General features: G+C 46.6%; 1 protein-coding gene across 9 annotated transcripts in view; it reads left to right on the forward strand.

Annotated features, from left to right (window-relative positions):
- Nucleotides 1-8,901: 8,901 nt before the first annotated feature.
- The window catches only part of Psd4 (pleckstrin and Sec7 domain containing 4), a 36,510-nt gene continuing 20,444 nt past the window's right edge, over nucleotides 8,902-24,967 (forward strand). For 2 of the 9 annotated variants that reach the window (XM_039105179.2, XM_039105180.1), the window contains exon 1: nucleotides 22,919-23,081. The gene's annotated coding sequence lies outside the window, so the exon portion shown is untranslated. The other 7 variants (XM_006233591.4, XM_006233593.5, NM_001134881.1 and 4 more) reach the window with 6 other exon arrangements.

Genomic DNA, 24,967 nt, shown 5'->3' on the forward strand with positions numbered 1-24,967 from the left:
CATTCTATGTCAAAGCTTCTTTTCAAGTAGGACCCACAATTTACAACCCCATCGTTTGGGAATAAAATTTCAGCTCCTGGGCTTTACCCCAGACTTCCTGGCTTAGAAGCTCTCCTTAACAAGACTCCCAGGTAAAGCACACAGGCTCAAATTTGAAAAGCACTGCTTTTGACAGGGGTGGTGGTACACACCTTTAATCCCAGAACTCAAAATCAGAGGCAGGCAGATCTCTGAGTTCCAGGGCAGCCAGGGCTACACAGCAAAACTTTGTTTCAAAAGGAGAAGGAAGAGGGAGAGGAGGGGGAGGAGGGGGAGGAGGGAGAGGAGGGAGAGGAGGGAGAAGAGGAGGGAGAGGAGAGAGAAGAGGAAAAGGAAGGGAGGGAGGGAGGGAAGGAGGGAGGGAGGGAGGGAGGGAGGGAGGGAGGGAGGGAGGGAGGGAAAAAGAGAAAAAAAGAAAAGAATGCTTTCCCAAACTGCTGCCATGTAGTCACTCAGAGTTAGCCACTGCACACATCAGTAGGAATTCACACATTAGGTCGGCCAACAAACCTGTGCGGACTGTATTGAGACCAGGCAAATTTTGAAGGAACTCATAAACCAGGGAAGCAGAGCAGGAAAGAAGACCACCAGATGGCAGTAGCATTCATGAACTTTAGTGAGCATTGCTCTTTCACTGGTTCAAGGTGTATCCCCAACACTAGCATCTGCCCAAGTCTGATGAAGTTCCGCACAGAAGGGGGAGAGAGCAAAAGAATTCCCAGGGTAGATGGGAGTGGGAGAGGAGGTTTCCACGCCTAAGGAATGTCTCTCAGAGACACATCAGGGAATCTCTGATTTAGACTCCAAAGGGAAACAATTTTGCCCGGAGTTTAAATCCTTGGCATAAAGCTATTGGTGGGGTCTGTAGCAAATAGGGCCTTAGTGGACAAACACCTGCTTATTTGGGCTATATTTAAATCAACAAATGTGCAGACATTTGCATTCGGCATGGCTGGGGTCTGGAGCTCTTTGCTTGCACTGAAGAAACCAGCCAATACACAAAATCCATCTTTGGATTTGGAATTGGACAAGGAATGGAGCACAGCTGGTGAGGCTGGGCTTAGGTACCACATTCAAGGGAGGTCTCCTCTCAGTTAGGAGGCAGTAAAATGGCAGTAAAATCCTCAGACTGGTGTAAGTCTGAGGATGTGAAAGCTTAGGTTCTGAGAGTCTAAAGTGTTTTAAATATGTAAATGATGCAATTTGCAAAGGTATAAGAAAGTGACTTAAGGTATAAAAAATGAACAACTCTTCTGATTTCTTCCCCTCCCTATGCTATTGTTATACTAAAACTTCGAAAGTACAGAATTTCAACAATCAAGAGTTCTGATGAGCTACTTGTTGTGAGTCAGGTGCTTACCAGCTGTCTTTCAGCAACTCAGCACCAGCAGCTTCTGTCATCACCCACCAATATGTAACGGGTCACATTGCCACTGTCACTGGGAGTTCATATTTCCCTGTGAGACCCTTTAAAAGGTCCCAGCCTCCCCAGATTGCTCCTGGTCTCTGTCACTCTCTCTGTCTCTGCCTCTTTCTCTCTCTCTCTCTTTGTATCTAGGCCTGATCAGCTATAACGTCAAAGAACCACAGAAACCTGGCTCAGAAATCTAAAAGTAGGCCAGGCAGAGAGTGCACCCCTGTAACCACGGCACTCTGGAGGAGGATTGTAAGTTCAAGACCAGATTTGCTAAATAGACAAAACAGAAGCAACTATGAAGATTTCTAGCTTTCGAAGTCCCTCCTCACTGCAGTGTTGGCCTTGATCAAACAACCATGGATCCTAGGCCTTTAGTCCTTCATTTGGGAAGAGCATACTAGACTCTCTCCATGTTAGGAGGCTGACCTGTACAGTTCCTTATCAAAAGGTGCAATGCCTAAGCTCTGGCTCTACATGGAGATTCTGTTTTACTTGATCTAGGGGTGGGTTAGGGTGAAACAAAGACAGCAGTGTGCCAAGGCTGACATCCTCCAAAAGTCCCTGCCCAGCAGCATCTGTTGACACAAAGGCTGGGGATGCCCTTTCATTGCAGAAAAGGGCTCCTTACTAAATCAACCATACCCTCCCTCAGTGCTCTCACTTGCACTGTCAAACACAGCACTTGGCTGATATGTGTGATGTCCTGGATTCTGTCTCCAGCTCTGATGGGTATGAATGAGATTATTTACCTGTAATATCACTACTTGGGTAGCTGAGGCAGGAGGATTGTAAGTTGGACCCTACATGGATTGCAAACTGAGACTACTTTAAAGAGAGATTTGATACTTTCCTGCTGTCTCAATCATAAGGTTGGCTAAAACGCTGGGTATAGGAGATATAGCTTAGCACAGGCTTTGGAGAAACCAGGATTGCCAATCACAGGGAGTCAGCTTGAGCGGGGTGCTATTTTCTTCAACAGAGGAAATAAACTTGCAATCCCATAAGAACAACAACAATATCAACCAACCAGGCCCCCCAGAGCTCTGGGGGACTAAACCACCAACCAAAGAGTATACACAGAGGGACCCACGGCTCCAGCCGCATTTGTAGCAGAGGATGGTACTGTTTGGCATAGGAGGAGAAGCCCTTGGTCCTGTGAAGGCTGGTTTCCCCAGTGCAGGAGAATGCCAGAATTTTGAGGTGGGAGCGGGTTATGGGAGGGAGAGCATCCTCACAGAAGCAGGGGCAGGGGGCTTGCGAGAGTGGGGAACCAGGGAAGGGGATAACATTTGAAATGTAAATACATAAAATAAAAGAAAAAGGAAAGAAAAAAAAGAGAAGAAAATAAATGGCTGGGAATGCTGAAGTAAGTGGTTAAAAAAACCTGGTCATCTTTAGCTATTCTATTAGGAGCCAACCTCCACCTGAATACTCCCAATATCCTGGTCCTTGTCAACAGTGGCTAAAACTCATTCCTATGAAAGAGACCTGTCAGGCTAGAGAAATGGCTCAGCACTGACTGCTCCTCCAGAGGTCTTGAGTTCAACTCCCAGCAACCACAAGGTGGCTCACAACCACCATGTAATGGAATCCAATACCCTCTTCTGGTGTGTCTGACAGCTACAGTGTACTCATATACAAAAAATAAATAATTCTTTAAATAAAGGAAGGAAGAAGAAAGGGGGGAGAAAGGGGGGAAGGGAGGGAGAGAGGGAGGGAGAGAGAGAGAGAGAGAGAGAGAGAGAGAGAGAGGAATGTCTTAGATAGAGAACTGTCTTAGTTAGGGTTTTACTAACAGACACCATGACCAACACAATTCTTATAAGAAGAACATTTAACTGGGGCTGGCTTACAGGTTCATAGGTTCAGTCTAGTATCATCAAAGCGGGAATATGGCAGCATCCAGGTAGGCATGGTACAGGAGGAGCTGAGAGTCCTACATCTTCATCTGAAGGCTGCTAGCAGAATACTGGCTTCCAGGCAGCTAGGATGAGGGTATTAAAGCCCACGCCCACAGTGACACGCCTACTCCAACAGGGCAACCAACACCTTCTTATTAGAAGGCTTGGCCACTCCCTGGGCCAAGCACACAAACCATCACAAGGCCCCGTGTGCTTTGCATCTTCCACTAATAGAATCCATCCTTATGCTTGTCACAGATCCTATATCCTAGCACTGATTTATCAGCCAATAGAATTCATTCTTACTGTAAAGGTCACAGGTGCTTTGCCTAATACTGTATTATTATAACTGTCATGTGCAAACTTTTTTCAAAAGTTTTACTATGCTTAAATATGTAAGAAGAATACACCATAAGGTCAGACCCTGGAGGCTTTTTGGTTTGGGTTGGTTGACTGCTTGGTTGTTGACTGGTTTGATTTGATTTGGTTTGGTTTTTTGAGACAGGATTTTTCTGTGTAAAAACCTAGCAGTCCTGAAACTCACTTTGTACACAAGGGTCTCCTCAAACTCACAGAGATCGGTCTGTGTCTGCCTGGGTTATGACCCAGTGCCTACAGAATTTTATTCTTCACCTTGTGATTCCATACATTTGAGGGTCATAAGGTTTGTGGGATACCTAACAACTTGGAACTTTAATTTTTGGCATATAGTTTAAACAATGTTACTATGACTGATATTAAACCAGTGCAGATTTTTGTAGTTTTGTTTTTAAAATATCTAATCCAAAAAAAAAAAAGAAAGAAAAAGAAAGAAACATATGAGAAGACTGTACAAAAGAATTGAGATTCTTATTTATGAAGTTGAATAGAGGAACCATGGGCTTTACGGTCTTGATCACAAGGAGGCAAGAAAAGAAGTTCAGAAAATTTCCACCTGAGGGCAGTCATCTAAAAAAGAATCTTGGGGAGACACTTCCAATTTAGCTCAATTCTCAACTCAGACTAGTCAAAGTTTTTTTTTTTTCCAGACTCCCCAGGAAAAATCTGTCCCCACTCCCTTCTAGACTTTCTTATTCACCAATCAAGCCAATTTAAGGCAGTTACTTGATACAGTGCATAACCCCAACACCTCACTACCCCTCGAGACTGTTCCCCAGGATGGCCTTACCCTGTGGCTCTGTGATCTCGTGGGGACCGTTCTCTCTGGTTCTCTAGCTCTTAGCCCTGAATTTTCATCTTCTGTTGTCGTATACTGAGAAGAAGCGTCTCTCCCCATCCCACTCAAAGGACCAAAGGGACCTCGGGGCACCTTTGGCCCTACAAACACAGGACTGTGTGTTCCAGAACAGAGCTTGAAAATTACAATTCTAGCTGGGTGTGAGGTCCCAGCATCCAAAAACTATTTGAATGCCTCATTCACTTCAGTGGGTTATATTTATTTTTGGGTTTCAGGCCCCAGAACAAACAACTGAGATGCATATTTTACTTACCTGGCCTCCAACGTCCCTCAGTCCCTACCTAGCATATGCCACCTTCTACCCTACTACCCCAGCCCAGGGCTCTTTCCCCTCAGACTCCTCCATATATAACCAGACATTTTAGTCTCTCCATCCCTATCTCCCCTCTTCTTTCCCGCTCTCTGCAAGAGTTCTTTCTCTCTTTCTCTTCCTCCCCACTATCTCCTTCCCCCATGGTGACTTCTCTGGTCTCCTTCCTTGGGACCTGAGAGCAGCTTCCCCAAAAACCTTCATGTATACATAATTCAATCTGGCTTGAACTGGCTCATTTTACTAGTGGAGAAATAACTTAACCATTTATAGCCAACCAAAAGGGATGACATAGGGAAAATCTAAGTGACTAGGGAGACCAAGGAGTGGTTCTGTCCGGCATCCATTTTGTCTGAGCAATTAGATGGTGTCCTTCAAATGGTTAATAACCTTACAACAGTGAGGCCATTTGCATTTAAGTTAGGCTGTGATTTGCCCCATATAGAGAAATACTTTCAGCCCAATTTAGGAAATGCAAGGACAACTTTATGCTAAACAGTTCAATTTAACAAGAAGTAGTGTCTCATTGTTGATTTGAATTTGCACCAGTGTATTAAGTATTTCATTGTGTTCCTCTTAGCCACTCATCTTTTATTTCAATCTTGTCCTCGTTTTTCTAAATTCAAAAAAAATTTTTTGACAGAGTATCTCACTACTAGACTTTCAATCCTCCTGCCTCTGCCTCCCAGCCTCTGGGATCACATGTGTGTGTATTGCATTATTTATTTGCTATAATAAATTTAAATATTTTTAATTATAATATAATTTATTTGAATAATGTATTTACTTTTTTCAGACTTTGTCTTCTTGCTTCTTATTTAAGAAGACTTAATGGGTACAGAACAACAAGATTACAGCTTATTATTTGATATGTTTGTGTATCTGTATGTGTGCATATGTGTCTTCCTGTGTATATACCACATGTGTGCAGGTGTTTAAGGAGGCCAAAGAGGATGTCAGATCCCACAGAGTCAGAGTTACAGGAAGTTGTTGAAGGACCCTAGTTCTTACTGAAGCGTAAGCTATTAAGAGGCTTGGCCTGGTAGAAAGAGGTCCATTATGGAATTCTTGTGAAGAACCCTAAGGGCTTTCACCAACTTGACACCCACCGCCTCAGGTCAAGATTAGGCCAAGTACCAGCTTCCCGCCTGGGTCAAGGCTAGGCCAAGTTCCATTCTCCACCCACAGTTCTCAGGAGGAGCAGGGACATTCTTGAAAAACCACAGAATGTACTGACTGTCAGTCACCTGACCCTCTGGTCCCAGATAGAGTTCAAATGCATGTCATATGCTTGCTAGCCAATAGATTCAAAGATCAATATGCTTAGCCAATAAGTTTAAAATGTAACCTGTACCCCTAAAAAGTATAAAATCTGCCTGTTACAGCCATTCGGGTTGCCTTCCAGTCACTTGCCCTGAGGGGCTGATTGAAGGTCAACCCTGATGTGCCAGAAAATAAACCTCTTGCGTTTGCATCAAACTCCGTTCTCGTGTCTCACTTTGCTGGGGGTCTCCTGGTAGTGAAGACTCACTTCGAGCCTTACATTGTGAACCACCAGTCATAGGTGTTAAAAACCAAGCTGAAGTCACTGAACTGTATCTCCAGCCCCAGAACGTTTTTTAGCATCTTAAAGATGCCATTATGTCATTTCAGCATCTTCCCGTATGACGGCTTCTAACGAGAGCAAGCTCAGCCCTGTCGTGCAGGCTGTGTTACTCTCCCCTCTGTGTTAAGTGGGCAACCATGAAATGGCTCCAGTCTATATCCTTCCCAGTCTATATTCCTGTCATAATTTCATAGAAAACCATTCATTACAGCAGCAGCACAGCAGTATTGCTGAATAGAGTCCCTGAGCCTCAGCTGTCTATGACAATGTATGTTCTTCCTTAGATCGTAAATGTCCCTAAAGGCACATATGGTCCAGGCTTGGTCCTCAGCCTTTAGTGCCATTGAAAGGCGGTGAACATTTTAGGAGGTAGGACAGTAGGAAGTTAGGTCATTAGGACTATGCTTTTGTAGAGGTTAGGATATTGTTCCCCTCCTGTCTCTCTGCTGTTGCCTGGCTACCATGCTGTGAACAACCTCCCTAACAGCCATTCCCTACTCTGACACAGGACCTTCCCCTCCATGTCACAGGGCCAAGCAGGACCAAATGACCATGGACCTTAGTAAACTTAGCAACCATGGCTCAAAATCTCTTGTTTTCCTCCTTATAAGTGGTTTATCTCAGGTACTCTGTCAGCAGGAAAGATGACTAATTCAGAGTGTGTGCTGCAGATCATGTGCTACTAGAACACGAAGGAGTATGATATAGCAGAGAAACCCAAGTTGTAGGATGTATTCATCTTAGGGCTATCGAAAGCCTGGGGTGGGCACAGTTGAAATGAGAGGAAGAGCATCATCATGGGACACATTTACTTGGATTCCACGCAGTGCTTTGCTTAACAGCTATTTGGCTACAATCCCATGTCTCTTTGCCCACCGTATCCTTTCCACTCACTGGGGCTTGATGATATTGACCACATTTACTCCTTCATCTTTAAATCCAACAGCTTTGCTGTGTGTGGTTTTGCTAACTGGCTGTTGGTTATTTTCTCTTTGATTGTAATCCAGATGTTTCTGTTTCTTCGACTGCTATGTAAGGATCATTGTGAATGACTCACAGATGCTCTGAATTCTGTTATTTTCCTCTATTAGAAGCATATCTTGGTCCTCTAGGTGTGACTACTGTGGAATTTCAATGCGAAGCCCCAAGGTGTTTTTTATAGGACTGTCTGAACTGCCGAGACTCAAGCCAGGTTCCAAGGCTTAGGGTGGTTTTCTTTGAGTTACTTGTAATCCAGCCCCATATGCATTCAGGAGTCTCAGGGACTTGAGAGGAGTCTATAGGCCCATGCACTCCCACTTAGGGAGCTCCCTCCTTGGTTAGAATTTTCCACTCTTAGAGAAATTCCCACCTCCAGCAGCCCTACACACACACTCAGCATGCTAATCTGCCAGGTGGGCTGCAGCTTTTGATGTGTGTGGTTCCTTCTCCCATCTCATAGAGGCCACTCACTGTGTGGCATGCTCACAGGAGATACACAAGAATTAGTTCAGAGCCCTTCACAATTTATACCTTTTCATCAGCATGTCTCAAAACAGCAAAGCAGCTGGCAGGAGCATGCCTTTAGGTCCCAAGTCTGTCTGTCTGTCTGTCTGTCTGTCTGTCTGTCTCTCTCTCTCTCTCTCTCTCTCTCTCTCTCTCTCTCTCTGTGTGTGTGTGTGTGTGTGTTATGTGCTTATTTTGTGGTCACTTACCCACTTCCTATCTTGAAGCTTGTGAAGATTAAATGTGTTAACACACATACTTTATAACCTGGAACCCAGCACGCCACACATATTACCTGTGGTTGTTGCTTAAAGCACAATTTGTCAGCCGTGTTTCAGGCAATTAGTTTTTCCAAACTGTAAGTTTCTAGGGCAGCTAAAATGTGACCGGATACACAGAAAACACTTCATTCAAATTTCCAGTCTATGTCCTATCTAGAGTGATGGGAATACACTCTGGATGGCGCCAGAGAGAGAGAGAGCTATTGAAAATACAGAACTTCTTGCAAAATGTCAGTCCATGTCTAAGATTAAGTTTGGGAAAATGTCTTTGCATTTCCAGTCGCAGCTGTTTGCCAGCATGTCCCCAATCACAGTGGGTCAACAGTTGCAACACAGATGAAACTCTGAGCTCCAATAATGATTCTTTGCTTGTATCTACTAAATGAGTAAGAAATAATGGATTTGTGGGGATGCTTAATTATTATCCCATTTGGGGCAGCTTGTGCGGATCTGGCCAGTTTCTGGTATATGTGCTTGACAAAATCAACTAAATGGGGTGGAGGAGCGCGGCTCTGTGAGCGGGTTGAGTCCGGCCCAAGCCCGCCGCCCAGCCCAGCGCCCTGGTCAGACCAGTCGGACGGCTTCGCTCTAGCCTGTCCCGCCCAAACCTCCGATCGCCGCCCTCCCGGAAACCCGGTTCAGCGCTGCGCCTCCCCGCAGCCCTCGCGGCTCCGGCCGGCTCCTGGGCCCGGAGCCAAAGGGGCGCCCGGGCTGCCGGAGCCCAGCGGGACGTGGAGACAGGCACATGCGAAGGGCTCGGCTGCAGTGGCAAGAATTCGATCTGACGTCCTCCTGAAGGTGTCTCCACTGTGGCTGCGCCGTGCACCGGTCAAGACTAGCAGGTGAGCACCTGAGGAGAGCCCACTGGGGCCAGAACGTCCAGGACTAGAGGTCTGAGTAGGGGAGAAGTTGTAGGAGGCTCGATAGCTAGCAGGGACCCCAAGAATAAGGCCTAACTGACGAGATAAAGTTTAGTTGAGCCCCACTGATCAATCCTGGTATGGGGTTTCTTCGACTGCTGGAGCCCTCGGTAAAGCAGGAGCCTTTAAAGATGTTCTCTGGTGACTGTGATGACGTCTGAGGTGCTCCTCCCAGATGACACATGTTTACTGGGAGCTTAAGGGCTGGCCCCAGGAAGGTGCTGATATCTTGGAGAACCGCAGCTCTTTCCCACATGGTTGGCACTGGCCCTTCTCCTGAGCTCTTCTGGTTATGTCTGTCCAGAAAACAGCAGACATTCTTGGGAAGGTAAACATAATCCATTCAGGTGATAAGTCACCTTTCTTTCTGGTTCCTTTCGAGACTTAGGATTCAGCCTTACTTGTCCTTTCAGTAGAATGACAATGGAACCGGGGTGCGAATTATGCTGGGTTTTTCCAGGGTATAGGCCGGCTTTTGTTCCCCTAATATATGTGTCCACCAGTCCTCAGTTCACAACCTGTATGTCTAGGTCGTGAGGCCAGCATCAAATTCAAGTGCTGAATATCTCCATTCTCACTTGCCTGCAAACCTCATTAGCCCAGCCCCTTCCCCAAGCCCTAAGGTGATTGGATGTAATTAACATCTAATTGGATTTCTATGGTTCCTCTGCGGAGAAACACCTCAAGGTCAAGGTTAGTGAACAGGAAGTGAGTATTGTCTTCCCAGCATAGCCTTTTCTGTTCCTGTAGGGTCGTGGGAAGATTCCTTCCTTCCTTTATTCAATGGATACTCACTAAGCAGCAGCAGCTGCTGCCGCATACTTAGGCATTATGAACTCTCTTGCCTTATCTCGGGATGAGGAGAGATGTGACAGGAAAATGAGAGAAACTGTCCCTTGGCTAGAGAGGATGCAGCAGACATCCTAAGTAAGGTGGGGAAGTGCTACCATCTTCAAGGCCTACAAGTCTCCACAGAACAGTGATGGGGAGTTACAAACTTACTTCTAAGGCCTTAGAGCACTGCATGAATGAGGTGGGGAGGAGCCCTCAGAGAGCACTGAATGAATGAGTATGTCTAGGTCACCCTCCCTGAAGTCCCAAGAACATTTCTTTTGGTGTTGTTTAGATCTAAGATAGGGCTATGTCTTCCTAGGAGACATGGCCTGTTGTCCATTTGCTCACTCATTTAACAAATATTTGCCCAGCTTTCTGTACTTCCCAGGTTTAAAACCCATTAGTAAACAAGGCAGCTCTTTTCTTTGTAGATGCTATTTTCATCTGTGAAAATAAATGAACTGTTTGTTTATGAGAGTCCTGTTATGTGCTATGTTACACAGGCTAGCCTTGAACTCTTGGTCCTGCCTCAGACTCCTATGTTCAGCAGAGAGGTCAGGACAGCTGGATAGAAAGGGTTTGACTTGGGCAGAGGCTTATGAGGATAGGACATAGCCATGTTACTGCCCAGGGGAAGAAGATTCCCACCAGGGGAATAGAGAGTAGAAAGGCATAGAGATGAGCAAGATGTGATTCATTGAACATGTTGGGGGAACAGAAGGCTGGAGTAGCTGTGGCAGGTCACACGAGGCCGACAGGAACCAGAGCAGAGAAGCAGACAGCACCTTTAGGAAGGCCAGGCTTGGCAGTCCCACTAAACAGGGTAAATGCTGGTGCTTTGTTCTCGCTGTCACAAAATGCCTGACAAGAATGGGATAAGCAAAAGGTCATTTTGGCTCACGGTCCGAAGATATGGCCCATTACAGTGAGAAGGGCATGGTGGCAGAAGCCAGAGGCAGCGGCTAGCACTGTCTGTGGTCATTGAGCAGGGAGAGATGCATGTTAGCCAGCACACAGGAATCCTGTCAGCATCCTTCGTTTAAATTTTCCTAGTCCCAGCTATGATGGCCCATGCCTTTAACCCTAGCATTCGAGAGGCAGAATCAGGATCTCTGTGAGTTCGAGACCAGCCTGATCTATGGAGTAAGTTCCAGGAAGTCAGGGCTACACAGAGGAAACCCACTCTCCAAAACAAAACACAACAAACAAACAAAACAAGCAAGCCAACAAAAACATTTAAAAGGGGTTGAAGAGATTGCTCAGCAGTTAAGAGCACTGACTTCTCCACCAGAGGACCCATGTCCCATGTTCAATTCTCAGATCTACATGGCAGCTTACATCTGTCTCTAACTCCAGTTTCAGGTGATCCAACATCTTTACACAGACACGCATGCAGGCAAAACACCAGTACACATGAAATATAAACAAATTTTTCTAGAGTGACCCTCATAGGCAAACTCAGAAGTGTGTTCGTTGGTGGTTTTCAGTCTCATCAAGCTGACAGTTAAAGAGTAGGATCTGAGAGCTTTGTCATCTGGAGAGAGGACTCCTACGCTTAGTACCCATCAGTGTGTTGTCGGCCCACACAAAGAGAACTAAAGGAGCAACCTTGGGATTTGAGGATGGCAGGAAAATTGTTGCCTTCTGGGAAATTCCTAATGATCTTTTTTATTCTGAAACTAATTAGATGATCCAATTATCAGGATTTGACAAAAACAAAACAAAACACCTAACTGAAGAGCAGAGTAACTGTGTTACTGGGCAAGGATATATATTTCACCCCCTTAGCCTCTTATGTGTAGTAGTAGCATAGTTAATCCCCAGCAGGGCTCTGAGGTTTGTGCTGTTGCTATCCCCTGGGAAGCCAGGGCCTGGAGAGAGGAAGAAAGTTGCTGAGCTTGCATGGCCAGTAAGGAAGGGTCAGACTTTGCCATCAGGTGGTAGAGCTTTTCAAGCATCCGCTTTAACTGTCATGTTGTGGTAGAGACCCAGCCTCAGGTCCACACTACTGAGGTTCTATCACAGAATTCTGTTTGTTGCCCCAGCTTTTATAGAAGTAGAGCTGGCACTTAGAAAGATTCCTTCATGAAGTAGTGGTGTCTGTGGTTCATTCCTATAGGTATTGGTCCTGGGCTGTGGAAAGACAGAGTGGACATAGGCACAGGACCAGCTAGTCAGGTTCTGTTCAGTCTTGGCTAGAGAGAGGCCCAGCCTCATGCCCAACTTCCATTTCCACTCCCTGTGAATTGAGAGCCCCTCAGCTGTCAGCCCATTCCCATAAGTCCTTTGAATACCAGTCCTGTTCCCAGCACCTCCTCTACTCTAGTCTGAAACGAAATAGCTGAGATTGGATTCTTTATTTTTGTTTAAAATAGATGTTTCCCTTAGAGCATGATTCTGGAGGCTAAAAAATCCAAGATTGTGTGACTGGTATCTGATGGGGTCTTTTTACTGCATCTTAACAGGAGAAAGGCATCACAAAGCTGGATGAGGAAGCGAGTCAGAGGGCCTTTATGACAGAGTTAATCTTGTGATGTTTATTAAGCTATTAATTTATTCATGAGAATGAGAACCCTTGTGACACAATCACTACTGAAGGTTCAAAGTTACATTGGACTGAGGATTAAGTTCCCAACTCACAAAGGGTAGGGGACACCTTCAGATCACAGTAATTGGCACTGCAATGAACTTTGATTTTCACACGAAATAATGGAATGAATGTGAGAGTAGGAAGGCAGGTGCCCCCAGCAGTACAGCGAGGGGAGAGTCATCTTGGAACTTGAATCCAGGAGGTGGCAATAAAAACTGCAGGGCATGGGAGTTGCATGACGATGTGAACTTTATAGTTATTTATTATTAGGAGAATACTCCCAGGAGGCAGAAGCAGGCCTGAGCTACATGAAGAGACTCTGTCTCTAAAACCTAAGAAAGAGAAAGAAGACATCAGGGCTTTGCACATGTTAAATACGTTATTTATTTGTTTACTTTTTGTTTGTTTGTTTGTGGAGACAGGGCCCAAGAGCCCAGGTTAGCCTCAAACTGGCCTTAAACTCCTCATCTCCCTACCTGGACTTTTTAAGTGCTGGGTGTCTAAGCATGTGCCACCATGACCAGTTTTATATGCTGCTGGTCACTCTACCAACTGAGGCACATCCTTATCCCTTAATAGAGACTTCAGTCTCCTTTTATCCCCAAGAAAGATGAAGAAACCTCTAGAGGGAGAAGAGAGATTCGGGAAGTTCTGGGTAAAGCAGCCTTGTGCTCTGAGTGTAAATGATCAACAGAGGCTGTCAGCTCAGGAGACACAAAACCTTCTCGTGGAGGATAGAAATGTAGTGAAGAACAGCATGGGGGTGCTAAAGTTTCTTTGAACTATAAACACGACTACATTCTCTCTCTTTTTTTTTCTTTTCTTCTTTTTTTTTTTTTTTTTTTTTTTTTTCTTTTTTCGGAGCTGGGGACCGAACCCAGGGCCTTGCACTTGCTAGGCAAGCGCTCTACCACTGAGCTAAATCCCCAACCCACGACTACATTCTCAAAGGCCATTTCTTTTTTTTTCTTCTGAAAGGTTTATTTATTTTGTTCCTGTGAGTACGTTGTCACTGTCTTCAGACACACCAGAAGAGGGTTCCAATCCCATTACAGATGCTTGTGAGCCACCATGTGGTTGCTGGGAATTGAACTCAGGACCTCTGGAAGAGCAGTCAGTGCCCTTAACCGCTGAGCCATCTCTCCAGCTCTCAAAGGCCATTTTTTAAGGACACATATACTATTTGTAAACAAGCACACATGCATACCCATGCACACCTCCCTTTTTTTCCTTTTCCTTTTCCAACTAGTAAAAATAATACTCAAACCCATGTACCTTTTTGTAAACTTAGCAGTCACTCTCAACAATTAATCTTCAAGATTTTACCATTTCTTGACAAATGTTGAATGTCTTGTTGGATGAGTAGACCATGTTTATCAAGTCAGTCCCATGGGTTACAGGTTATTTTCCCTTGTTTGCTAGAAGAGACCATAATGCATTAGGTGTACCTGCACCTAATCTGTCTTTTGAGACCTGTTTCAGCAGTAGGAGAAACATAGATGAGTTATGTGTGTGTTAGACTACTGATGCTGCCAGTCACTCTCCAGCGATACAGCATAACTTTTACTTATAAAAGTGATGATTTCCCAGGTCTCCCGGCAACCCAGGGTAGCATCAACTCGCCCGCCTTGTTAACTTCAAAATGTTGTTACATTGTGATTTTAATAGGTATTGTTTTCTGACGAATCATTTTATCAGTTTCCCATATGTTTTAGGCTGCCCATCTTTCTCTTCATATCTTTGGTGTGTTTGTTAGCTTTCTATTTTCATAACAAAATACTGAGAGATTATCAACTTGTGAAGAGAAACCGTTTCTGTGGGCTCACCTTGCAGTTTTCAGCTGTGGTCAGTCGGCCAGTTGCTTTGGGCCTGTGATGACACAGATAATGACAGGAATATGTATCAGATGAAGCGGAGAGAGAAAGGAAGCAGTGGGTCCAACTGTCTTTCTGAGACACCCCCAACAGCCTACATCCTTTCAATAGTTCCTACCTCCTAAAGGCACTGCTGAGGAGCGTTCTGTGCTGAGGAGCGTTCTGTGCTGGGGACTGGGCCTTTATTGCATGACCCTTCTGGACAGAATCTGCAGTATTTGGCCTGTGCTTTAAGTCAAATATTGCTCTTTTTGTTATTAAATTATAAGGAGTCTTTTGTCTCAGGTCTGTTACCTCCCCTACACCAACCTGTGAGAAGTGACCACCCTGATGCGTTTAGGATGGGTTTATCCTTGGAGCTGGACATATCTGAGGAAACTACGTGATGATGAATTATGTATGCATGAACCACACAAATTACACTATTATATTTTTTCTTTAAATATCCTTTATTGGAGAGTGCGTATACCTGGGGTGCCAAAAGTCCTCAGGCTTGGTGGTTGGCACTTCACCCACTGAGCCATATTGCCAGCCCTGTCTTTTTTCTTACTCACTAAGACAGTTCTTTCTCCTCCTCTTCTTCTTTTTAATTAGATTGCTAGTAGTGTACATTTAGCTTGCCTTTTCTAATAGCAATATAGCCAGAGTTTGGGAAATATTCTAACAGTCAGTTAGTGGATTAGTCTAGAAAGGTGAGTGGGGTTATTGTGTTAAAAAACCCTGAAGGGAAGAGAGGGTCATGTGAGAATGGGTAGAGGAAATGGGGCTGACCAAGAGGATGGTGGGGGTCCCATAACATAGATGGTTTGGGGGAGATGTTGACTGGAAAGTGTCCAGTCAGTGGAGATTTTCAGGGTAGGATGATGTCACAGTGGTGGGAAATTTTGGGCTGAGGACATGATATATCTGAGAGTCCAGGAACAGCTGCAGCTCTCAAATCAGACCAGTATGAATACAGTAGCACTGAGCCCTCCAGGCACAAGAGGAAAAGGCCCAGACTGGTATCAAGACTTGATAGATAGGACCTGGGAGGGGCAAGCTCCAAGGCGAGGGTGGGGAAGGCGCTCTTAGCACATTAACAGGCTAGGTATGAAGTCCTGTGGAGAGTTCATCTCTGGGCTGGAGAGGGCTTGACAACTCTTCAGTGAGTGGCTGGGAGGGGAACATGTGAGGGTGAGATCACCCGGAAGAACAGAGTGAAGGCCTTGAGAGGCCTGGCCAGAATGAGAGCCCCGAGGCAGCTATATAAGAACTGGATGGACAGGCTGAACCAACTGAAGAGATATAGTACATTTTTAATGGACTCTGCCACTCTAGAATTTGAGCACCAGTAGAGAGTGGGGTTATAGACAAGGCCTAAGGAACCATACCTTCCTGCCTGCCTTGGAGGATGCAGAACATGCCTGGGCAAACGGTTTAAGAAGACCAGTGTGGTGGTTCAGCTCCCCCAGGTAGGAGCTGGGATCCCCAAGCACTGTTCATGCAGGGATGACATGGCTGGAGTAGCTTAGGTCTGTGTTCAGTACTAGAGAGCTCTAGTACAGGCAATGTTAAGTATGGTCTCTCAGTATGATGATCTTTCTGGTTACCCAGGAAATGCCTCCGATTTTCTGTCCTCTTTTTATGATACCATGTTTTGCTACTAACTCTATACACCAATAGCTTTCCAATCAATGATCAATGGCTGACCAGAAGGAATGGGCACTGTGAAGAAGACATTCTTCAACTTGCCAGAAATACTCAGAGCCTGTGGTAGTGACTGCTCAGTGGTGTGCCCTTGTCAGGACTTTTGGCATGAGAGCTTTTCATCTATAATATCTTTCTTTAATAGTTTTCTTTGAATGTATTTTGAGCATCTTGAGTAATACCATCTGTGAGACTACAGGCTTGCTATAGCAGTTGTAATTTTCCTAATGCATAGTTACACAAATGCTTAACTAGTAAAAAGCTCAGCATGTATATTACATACCCACTGAAACAAAGCTTGAATTTGTGTGTTCACAGAGAGGTAATCTTGGAGCTGAAAACTTCCTCCCAACCCTGTGCACTAGAGGATAAAACTGTTTCCTCTACCTTCTTAGTGACTCAGAGATGAAAATAAAATAGACAAAATGCATACACAGAGTAACAGGAATAGCTGGAGTTTTGAATGGTTACATTAAAAGTCTATATGCCTAACTTAGAGAAAAAGAGGGGCAGGAAGAGGCTTCCATAGAAAGAATATGTAAGTTTCTTTTGGGGAGAAAGATAGATGTGAAGAGAATGAATGAAAGAAAGCTTGGGAGGCTGTAGAGGTAAGATGGCCTTGCTGACCTCAGGGCCATAAAACTGTCCCAGGGAAGGGATTGACTGAAGTTTATTTCCTGTGTTGCCTTCCAGGAGTAGACTCTTTACAAAGAAGGCATTTGCAGCTGCCTCATTTTCTGGAGGTTGCTGCATTCTGTCATGTAAAGCAAGTTCTGTCTGAGAGAGCTCTGTTCTTATGCGTAGAATCTTAGAATGTCTTTACCTTCAAGTAATTTATACAGCAACTCTGGGGTTCCAAATGGGTCCCAACACCTGTACCAGGGAAGCAGCCATTTTCAACATGGTTACAGGTAAGAATCAAGGATAATAATGGGACTGCAGTTCAGTAGCAGATCCTAGGTTTGATCCCTATCACCAAACAAAGCAAAGTAAAACAAGATGCCCAAGCTCATAAAGACATTCCGAAGCTCCCTCCAACCCCACCATAATTCTCCACCTCTGCCAACCACAGACAGAGGCCATTAAAGAATCTTGGAATATTTAAAGTGAGTAGAGATATTATTCAAGCAAACAACATCATTATTTAATCGAACAAACTAAATTTGCTAGTGATAAATATAATACACATTTATAAACTGAGCAGTGGTTGGCGCACACCTGTAATTCCAGCTCTTGGGGGGCAGATTCAAAGAGACTCCAAGTTTGAGGCTAGCCAGGAGTATGCAGAGAGACCCTGTCCTGAAAAACCAAGTGTGTGTGTCTGTGAGTGTGCATGCAGTGTGTGCACACACAGATTTGTGTCTCAAATTGAATGTATTCTAAGCAACCATAAAGGAGTTAAAGTCTTACAAAAATTTCAATGAGGAGAAAGTCTCAATGTTGTGATGTTTACCTAAAAAAGTTTCAGAAAATTTTCATTCTAAATATAGAAACAGTTTTCTTCCCTTCGTATGTGGGGGTGGGGGCGGGGGGAGGTGATAGGTACATGTCAGCCTCAAGTGCCACTCCTCAGGAACCATGCACTGTTCTGGGGGAATGATTCTCTCACTGGGAGCTGAGACTCCCCAATTAGGCTAGGGTGGCCACACATGAGGCCTCACGATCCCCTGTGTCTGACCCCCCACCCCAGCCCCGGCACTGGAACCATAAGCAGGTGTCATACGGTGCAGCTTTTTTATGTGGGTGCTGGGGGTTGAGCTCATGTCTTTACATTTGTATGGCAGGCAAGCCTTTTACCAAGTGAGTAGCTCCCTGGCACACAAACAGGTTTCCTATTCAGTAATAGACTTTGAGCATCTCTCTGCTTAAATGGTTTTTTAAAACAAGATCAGTAATACTTGCCTAGGTTCCACTAATCAAGGTAGAGGATGTGAACACTTTTGCTCTTATAAGTAATGGTGAGCTAGTGTGCTCCAAGCAGATAGATGTTCAGTGGGTGCCTTCAGTGAGGGAGGGTAGACAACCGTGGAAACCACTCACTGACCACATGAGAGGGACAGACCCATGACAAGTACCTGTGAGAAAAGTGCTCTCCTAAAATCTCCTAGCTGTGAGTTGAGGGCAGACAGGGAAGGGACCCTTGGGGGAAAGAAAGAATGAACTTTCATGAGGGGCAAAGGAAAGTCTGGGCACCCTGGCTTGGGTGCTCTGCCCAGGATCACCTGTCCACAGATACAAAGGGTCTTTGGTTTGACCAGACAGGGATAGGACTGCTTCCTTGGGTCACCTGACCTGGAGTAAGCCGCTGAGGCATCCGCTTTTGGACCTCTTGCAAGGGACTGAATGGCAGGCTGGGTAAGCGCTCTGCTGCTGAGACATACACAGTCTACTCATGTTTTTTGAGATAATACTTCGCTAAGTTGCTCAACCTGGCCTTGAACCTGCTTCATAGCCCAAGTGTGTCTTAAACTGTCCATCTTCCTCTCAGCCTCTTGAGTAGCTGGGATTGTGGCCCTGCGACCCACACCCCCTTTCACAATCACTTCCTGAAGAAGTCAGGAAGCTGACGGGTGCACGGTGCACGGATACCAGTGGATGTGTTGGAGGTTGACATCACCTGTGGATTCTTACCCCATCCTTTGTCCTGACTCTGAGAGATGCCCCACCCCCACCCCTAACCCCAATCTAAGCCACAAGCACGCAGGTGGTAGTGCCTTTAGCCCCTGCTGGGTATTAGCAATTGAAGACTTGGCCCACCTTCCTCCAGCTCCTTGCTCTGATCCCTGGGAACCCACTTCCTGACCAGACAGAGATCTGGGAAGGCTGGTGTCCTCCTTTCTGTCCTTTCTGAGAACTCATGCTTGCAGAGCTCACATTGGTGGTGAGGAACATGACTCTGCCTGCAATTAGATCACACAGCTGCCTTATATCAAGGCTTCTCTAAAGGAAAGTGCTGGTTGTCACTCTGTCTGCTACTTGCCCAGACGTTCAGCGTTTCAGGTCAGCCAGCCTTAGCTTTGAGATTAAGATTGGTTACAACATGGGAGACCCACTGGCTTGGAGAGGAGGCCTGCCCTCTACCTCAGTACTGCAATGCCTATTTCCATAGCATATAGATGGCAGCAAGACAGAGGACGGGTACTTGCTGGGCTCTGCAGTGTTATTGATTATCAGTAACTACTCTGATCCCCAGTCTCCTCAACTGCCTGGAGCATGGGGACAATCATACTTCATCCATGGGCTCTCCGGGGAAAGGGCCAGTGCCTTAGGAAAGTCTGGTGAATTCTGCAAAAGTCTGTGCATAGGGGGCTCAGGAAAGAATGTGGCAATAAGTCAGGGTTTCCCTCTCCTCCCTCTGGGCCTCATGAGGGGCTCCACATTTAAGAGGTGTCCCTTCCCCCTCCCATGCTCACTGCAACCACCTGTGCTGAAGGGCTTCCTTTGCGGACAAACAGGAAGTAGCTTATCTCAGGGGCTCGGAAGACTCCGTCAATGCTACATGCCTTGGGCTGTGTGGGCTGTGTGTGCTGCAGACCCCATGGTCAGGATGTGTTTGGGTTCTTGGAGAGGATGGTGGACTTGAGAGACTCCATGAGTTGGGGGAGAAGGATGAAGGAAGTAGAGCTCACTACTTGAGACTCTGGGACCAGGGGCCATAATGTCCCTCCAGCTGGAGGCCTTTTTGGCCTCCACCAAGGGATCCTCCACCCAGAGTTTTACTTCATATAATATCAAGAGATAAAAGTTACAAGAAAAGCGTGCAGACTGAGGACTCCAGCAGTCAGGAAAGTCCTTCATGACCCATGGCCTCGAAGGTGAGGGAGAGGCAGATTTCCCTTTGTTCCGAAGTGATTAGGAAAGAGATGAACAATCAGTCAAATGGAGGAGGGACAGTTTAGGTCAGGCACTCTGCCATCAAATGAATGTACTTCATGGTCACAGGGAAGGCTGTTGATCCATAGATGAGCTGAACCTGGGACCAAGGAAGGAGGCAGCAGACTGCCTAGGTAGCATCCAACCAGCTTCAGGGATCTAAGAGTGCTAAGGGCCACTGGGGAGGAGGCGGAGCCCCCAGTCAATAGGACAACCCTGCTCACCTCCAGTCTCTTATACTATGGTCATGTGCTTCAACTGTCCCCTCTCAATGTCACCTGTCTGCAAACTCTCAGTGGCCATGTTTAATGAAGGCTCACTTTCCTTTTTATTGCTCTTGACAATCCAACAAGCCTCAGAACAGCCAACCACTTCCTCCTTCAGAAGCGACCTCCTCTCTCCAGCTGTCTCTGTTTCTCTTACCTTTCAATAGTCTGCTTTACAGAGCCCTCTCCTCCCATCCTGGTGGGCCCCACCATGCCTGGTTCAGATACCTCTCTGGGGCCACACCAGCCCCTAAACTCCAGGCATGTGTTCAGTTGCCTGCCGGAATTCCACAGATAGCTAAACCCAACACTTAGAAACTCAAACTCCTGATCTCCCAGGAGCTTCCCTGCCTGGGGTTTTTCCTTGTCCAAAAATGCCATTGCTGGCACTTGCTGAGGTCTGGAAGCTACCCTTGACTTCCCTCCTACCTTCACATCTCCCATCTGTAAGCAGCCAGGCTTCTCAGTTGTTCCCATGCCATTATCAACCTTGTCCAAGACAGTGTCCTCCCTTATCTGGTCCCCTACTCCATCTCCAAAGCCACCTAACGGGGGTTTTCCTCTTAGGTAGCCCCCGATGGTTGTTCTTCACTTAGTAGACAAATGACACTAAAATAAACTCATAAGCAAATACTTATTTGGCCCTCAACTCCCAACTTCAAATACACCTTGGTCCACAGTTGGAGAACCCAGTCCACTCTGGTGGGTCCTGCCTCTACAGAGCCTGGACTTCTTCCAGTGCCAGGCCCACTGACATAAGACATTTCCCATTCTAGAGAAGGAATCAGACCTGCACCTACAGGGTTCTTCCCCATTGGGCCCAATCCATATAGATAGACTATATCTCTGAGTAGGCTGTCCCTGACCTCTGAGGCAGGAGGCAGTGAGTGAGCTCACCCTGCCCCCTCCCTAGTTTCTCCACCCCTTCCTCCCAGCAGTCTAGACATTTTATGGGCAGATGCTGGTTAGCCAGCGTGCCTGCTTATTTTCTGTCTCTAGATTGGCAACTCCCTGTGAACCAGCAGCATGTTTTATTCCTGGCTGACCAGCAACTTGTAGTGAGGACAGAAACACTGGCTGGAGCGCTGCAGGTCAGAGGCAAGTCTAGAGCCTGAGAAGAGGTTTGCTTCTAGGTGATATATTTCAGTTTCAGGTTTACTCAACTGTACGGAGAGTTGTAAAATTCTGAATACTCCTGAATTCAAGGACTGAAAAAGATCAGCCAGGATATGTTGAACTGGAGGTGTTTGTGAGATTAAGCTGTGCACTCCACTTGCGAATCTTACAAAGTAGGTGGTTTGAGCCTGCCAGGGCCATCTGATATATACATGAAAGTTATCTGAAGCTGACAAACGTCATGTTTCACTTTCATTCTCTAAGTCCTACCTTAGCAGCAGCCTGCAGGTCCAGGCCTAAAGCAGGCTCCTCATCCTCTTCTTGTGTGGCTCCTGGGCAGAACCCCTGCCTAGACCCACCTCTCTTTCCCTTCCCCACCCCAACCCGGCATCAGAAGCTCTCTGGACAGGAGGGAAGACTCTAAGCCCTACCCTCTGCCCCACCCTCTGCTATCAGCACACTAACCACCCTAAACCTAGTCTTGAGCTGTATGGAGCTGCAATGTGCCTGGGGCAAAATGGGCCCAGAACAGAATTCTCAAGACTCTCAACACCCAGAGGAGTTCTTGATTCTGGCTGGGTAAACCCTCTCATGGACTCCTTCCATCTGTAAAAGGACAGCCGGAGGAGGCTGACCAACAGCCATGCCCTTTCAATGCAGGCCTTGTGCAGAAGGCCCATGGCTGAGGCCTTGACAGCACCACTGTGTGGGCAGGCCTGGAAAGAGAGCCCAGGGAAGGTAATGGGTATATGAGAGCTGTGGCTGGGGTGGCCTGGTAGGACAGGATCCTCAGCAGAAAAATGGTGGAGCTGAGACTGAAGATATGGATTGTTTGCCGAGAGTGTGGCGTCCACTGGCTCTGTATCTTACTCCTAAGGATGGCAGCCCGTCCCAGGGACTTGTGTAGAACTCAACTGTTGGGAATAGACATTGATCAGTTCATGTGTTCTAACGGCTTGGCTTGGATCTAGCCTTGCAACGTCCCATGTGTGCAACCTGAAGCAGCAGCTGGAACTGTACAATGACTGAAGCAGTCATGCTTTATAAAGTCAGAGTGAGAATTGGCTAAGGAACCTTTTGGTAACTATAAGATAATATTCTAGGTGTCATTATCATAACCATATAAAAATTGAAATGCTCTATGTAAAAAAATGCTTGACTTGAGGCCCTCTGTCTCCCACTGCTAATCCGTGGGGTGGGGGTGGGGGAACCACACAACTAAGCTGAGGCATAAGGCAGAACCTGGGGTAAACCCTCAGGGAGGAATGAGGCGGAGCTGTTCACAGCCCAGGCCTCCTGTTCTTCCCCTTTCTCTCAGGCCCTGGTGTTGTGGGGAGGACAATCTGTGGCAGGTTCTTTCTGGGGAGGTGCTCCAGGGTAGTGGTTTTCAAGGAGCGGGCATAAATAGCGTTTGGGGGCCCTGGGAGACGCTGGAGCCAGAAGTGGAGGCCCTCGTTTTGTGGGCAGGAAGTGTGAGGTACTGAGCTACTTACTCTGAGGGCTAGGGAGCCCTGGGGAGCGGGAGGGTTATGTGTCACGGTGGTGAGGGGAGCGGAAGTCGGAAGCTTCAGTCGCCACATTTGCAGGCGGGGAACCATGCAGCAGTAAGTTCCTGGGGCAGGGGAACGGATCAGGAGAGCCTGAAGGTGAGCTAAGTGGGCTTACGGGGTGGGAGTGGGGCTGGGGGTGGGGAATCTGGGTTAGGGGTTAATAAAATAGAGTTTGTATGGGCCCTCATGGCCCGGGCTAGGGACTGGTACACCAGATGGAGACAGGTTTCTGGGCTTGATAGCTGCTTGTGTACCTGACATGAGCCTAACCTCGCTAGATCCTTGCCGCCCCCTACCTTTCCTCTACACTGCCAACTTTTAACTCTATCTAACTCTATCTCTGATGTCTGCATCCCCCTCCTTTCACTAGGGCCTCTAGAACTCTGTAAGATATAAGGTGAAGGGCCAAGGCAACCCGCCGGAGTCCACATGACTGTAGTGGTTGTGGTTTCAGCTTGCCCTGACTGTAGACCCTGGAGTCCCAGGAGGGTTCTGGATCAGCACTGGGTGTGGCCTCTGACAAAATGGAGTCAGGGCTTCAGGCCTTAAGGTGCTCCCTGCCCCACACTATACTCAGGTCCCACCCAAAAGACTAGAGTTAGAAGCAGGAAACAGCCTTCAACTTGTTTAGCCATTGAGTTAGGTCTGTTTTCCTGATGTGTAAGAGGAACTATGTCACTCCCAAAAGTGTCCCTCTGTGAGATACTGTAAGGCCTATTGTCCCTCGAAACTGGTCCTCAGTTCCTGCTTTCATATTTCAGAGCCTAAAATTCCACAGTTAGAGTCATTCTTCTACTAAAGGGGCTAAGAAAGTCGACCCATCAACGCCAGAACTCTTAGACCTTAGCCCACCTTGAAAAAATAGGCTCCAAGTAGGCATGTCCCCAGCTCTCTAGGACAGTGGAGCCTCACAGCACCCCTCCAGCTATCCATCGATTGGAACTACTGGTATAGGGATCATTGCCCAGATGCTGGGGTATGAGGAAGGAGAGGGTTGGCCTGAGCTCTTAGGGGTCCTTTGCCTTCCCAGGCCACAGCTGTTCCCCAGCTTTGATTTAAGTCAGCTCCCTCTTCCCACCCCCTGTCACTCTTTGCTCTCTTTTTGAGCCTCAGCTGTTTTCAGCATGGGCTATGGGGCCCCTTACCCCCCACATTTGCATGAAAGCTCTCTTGGGAGCAGGAGATGGGGCCTCCCTTAGTCAGTTCTCACACTGCTCTGGGCCCAAGTTGAGGAAAGGTACCAGTCCTGCCCCTCCATTCCAAGAAACTCCATTTGTTGTGGCTCCTTCCCCTGGGGACACTGCTGCCGCCTGGGCTACACAGGGACAAAGCCGCTCACCTCCCATGCCTCTGGAAGGCTCAGGGCTCTTATAGGCTGAAAGGAAGGAAGCCAGCTGCTTCGCTTAATCTGGAAATTTAAACTGGAGTATGTGGTGCATTGGATGTTCCAGACACAGGGCTGAGGGCTGAGAGTATGTGGATCTGGATGAACCTGACAAGGAAGTGTGTGTGTGTGTGTGTGTGTGTGTGTGTGTGTGTGTGTGTGTGTGTGTGTGTGTGTGAGAGAGAGAGAGAGAGAGAGAGAGCACATGTGTGTGTGTTATTTACTTTTGCTACTCTGTGTGAATGGCACAATCACAGAATTAGGCTGAGAAGACACAAGACAATTTCTTGAGCACCTCCCAAGAACCAGTCCCAGAATCTGTACTCAGACCAGTTCCCATTATATTGCAAACCTGCTGAGAGGCGTTCTTTATTCTACAGCAGAGGGACCTGGTGACATTTCCCTTTGTCATGGAGCTAGTCAATTGTAGAGTTAAAATGTGAATATAACCTGTGAACTCCCCCATCATCATTCTTCACTGTCACCCTGGTTCAGGCTATTACCTTCCTCCCCAGTACAGCTTGTCTCCGTACTCAGTTGCACATTCTTAAGCTAGAATACAAAGCTGGATCTTTAAGCCACGAGTAAAAAGCAAATC

This window comes from Rattus norvegicus, chromosome 3 (genome assembly GCF_036323735.1).
Source record: "Rattus norvegicus strain BN/NHsdMcwi chromosome 3, GRCr8, whole genome shotgun sequence".
NCBI lineage: Eukaryota > Metazoa > Chordata > Mammalia > Rodentia > Muridae > Rattus > Rattus norvegicus.